The sequence below is a fragment of the Hesperophylax consimilis genome, chromosome 21, assembly GCF_061612785.1.
Source record: "Hesperophylax consimilis isolate HC1 chromosome 21, BYU_Hcon_1.0, whole genome shotgun sequence".
NCBI classification, from domain to species: Eukaryota; Metazoa; Arthropoda; class Insecta; order Trichoptera; family Limnephilidae; genus Hesperophylax; species Hesperophylax consimilis.
In genome coordinates this window covers 14,747,465-14,750,573 of record NC_142856.1, presented here as the reverse complement: position 1 = coordinate 14,750,573, position 3,109 = coordinate 14,747,465, and positions in this window count along the sequence as shown.

Genomic DNA, 3,109 nt, shown 5'->3' with positions numbered 1-3,109 from the left:
TGCACTGTAATGAGATACGGAGTCGAATAAAAATCTAGATAACGTAGTTTTTTAAAAGTAATTTAATGTGGTATACAATCATAGACATATGAATATTAGTAGACCTGCCCTAAGTGATTAAAAGCGTATTATTCCCCACTCCCCATACCGGTTCCATTGGAGCCGGCTGTGCTCGCGTATGGCTTCCCGTGAATCTTGAGAATGTGACGTCATCATTCTTGTTCGAACTAGCGTCGAGCTATGGTCGAGGCATTTTATGAAATAACACGGCAAAATAGTGGCTTGTGATATGAAAACTTGTAAAAATAGATGTGAAAAAGAGATAAACCCAATTGTCGTATTACATTCCATATGTAAGCATCATTTTAAGCTTATTCACGTCATATAGTATGAATCAGTTGTAGAAACATATACTATCACATCGAGCCAACATTGGTCGAATGTAGCGATTCTCAAGTGTGCGCATCGTTGTTACTGGGAAGTAAATTATGAACACTTATAAAAGTGTCTTAACTAAATACGTAAACAAAATATTCGACTCTGAAAATAGAAGAATTTTTTTTTGCCGAATTTGGACTTCGCAAATTTGTTCATAACGTGGCGAGTAATTTGCGCTCCCATGTAAAAATGTCTATTCATTCAAAAGCAGATTTTACTTTTAGAACTAAATGGTGATATTATAATGCGAGATGCCTATATACTGTCAGATTGATTTATTGACGAATCACAGTCAGCTTTACCCCCTTCGTTCTTCAACAGTTGATTTTACCCCTCACCTTTAATTTATAGTCTATTTATTCATATGTCTGTGTATACAGTAGTGAATGGTGGAAGTAGGGAATGCCCGAGAAAGCCATGGCATGATCAAGCGAAAAAAAACTTTTTCAATTCTTTAGAAGAATATTATCTAGACCTTAAAAATACACCAAGCTCTCAGATACGCTAGAATTCACAACCTCAAAACATTACTCCAAACCATTTATAACCCCTAGCAACTCCGGGTATATATCAGCTAGTTGAATATACAAAATAAAAAAAAATAATGCTTCAAACAATTTCACATGAAGAGGCAAAATTTAGCTTAATTGAGAAAAACACGCTTCTTTTTATGTTTATCTGTTAAGAATTGACATGTATTTTAAATAATTATTCTCTGATTCTTAGATAAAAAAAATTGGAATTAGTGCCATCTTACACGTCGCTAAATACCGCAAAAAAACACAGGTGTTTAAAAAAAACTATTGACTTAAACTCGAATCACTTGCAAACCCATATTACTTTGACCGATTTCTAGGTCAAATTTTAAATTTCGAGGCCTACCCGACAGGTCGAGTGTCATGGTTCAGTTCATAATTTGCACCTGACGAGTCGATACATGTTTTATTGATAACAAATTACCAATAATTATTAAACAAATTTCAAAATTAAAATAATTGTGAAAATAATAATTGTTTCTCGTTGAAGATAAAAGTAACATTTTTTTTGTCTCCAAAAAATCTGAGCATTTTAACAAATGATGAAATAGTGGTAATAAAAAATTTGTTTTTAAAATGAAGTGATACTATTTTAAAATAATTTTTATTAATATTTTTAAAATTAAGATATGGAAGAAACAGTGGTTAATTTTAGCAGTTTATAATAATAATGCGATGTGTTTATTATATAAATTAAAATTAATTTATGTTGAAATTCGATGGTGATAGTTTTTAATATTACCAGTGATATTGAAATAAACCAGTTTTTGTCTAACATTAGGTTGTGTTATAGAAGATTAAATAAAATTTAAAGTAAGTACTACTACATTATTATATAAATAGTTAAGAGCGTAGAATGTCTTTTGGTTATTAAATCATCTTTTCGATATTTTCTCTTTGTGAGTATTTTGCAAGGGCTCAAGTGAGAGTTATTATGATGGTTTGATGCCTGAAGGTGTAAGATTTGTTAATTAAATACACTTATAAACCGGTAATTTTGAAATAAATACTCACTCATAATAGTGGCTTGGCCCAAGTTCAAGTGGTCGAGGAATCAAACACTTGGAGTTAGATATGTCAATGAAGACGGATTAGTGTCATTGATTCCTTCGGCATCGGTGTATATTTGAGAGACACGCTAAACGCATGCTCTACATTTGTACACGGTTGACATTAGTCAAATGAGAAAGGTTGTTCCTTTTGAATTTGTTTTTTAAATTTAAAACCACACAAGAGTCTCAACTGCTCCCAATCGTCTGGAATCAGTTAGGTTATGGCATCCCTAATTGGGTATGTTGTGAGGCGGAAAATAGTGGTTAAAGATTAGTTATATTGTGGATTGGGAAGAAGAAGGTTCGGAAGTACCTGGCGATTCAGATCTGGTCACCAAACTCGGCCAAACCCATTTCAAGCAATGTTTGATTTACGCCAGGGCGATACTGAGAGTATCTTCCACTCCAGAGCGTTTTATTTTAAATGAGTAAATTGTGAAATAACACGAATTAATCAGTTATACAAAATAATTGCGCACACCGTGCTTTGAACCCGCGACCTCCAGCTTGCTAGTCGAGAGCCTCACCCTCGACCACAGAGGCTGCCGACTGTTCTTGAGTTCAACATCTCGGCTATGGAACGATTTGATGGCCTCTGTGTTTCCTCCCTCCTACAACGTGTTCCAAACTCTTCAAGTCACGTGTTCACTCCTTCCTCTCCTCCAAAAAACCCTCCACACAGCATCCCCAAAGATGACACAGACCCTGGGGAAAATTATTTTCCTCGCAAATTCCGTAACGTTCCCAGAATTAGCCCTGGCGCCGGGCAGTTGGGATTCTTGTTCTGTGTCAATAAAAAAACAACTGAACGTTAACAGATCAAACCAGGAGTTTCAAAATAACCAACCTTTACGACCCAACGAGGCTTTAGCGGGCAGATTGATTGTAGTAATGATTTAGATAAAGATGCGCTCATGAATTACTTATTTTTATTTATAACGCTTTATAAATAAATTAAAGAAAAAAAAAAGGTAATTCAAAAAATGTTCCATCCGTGTAAGAAAAATTCTACAAACGTCTTATCTAAAACTGCGCTATATAATGTTAGTGCTATTAGGTACCTACATAATACAATATTTTGAT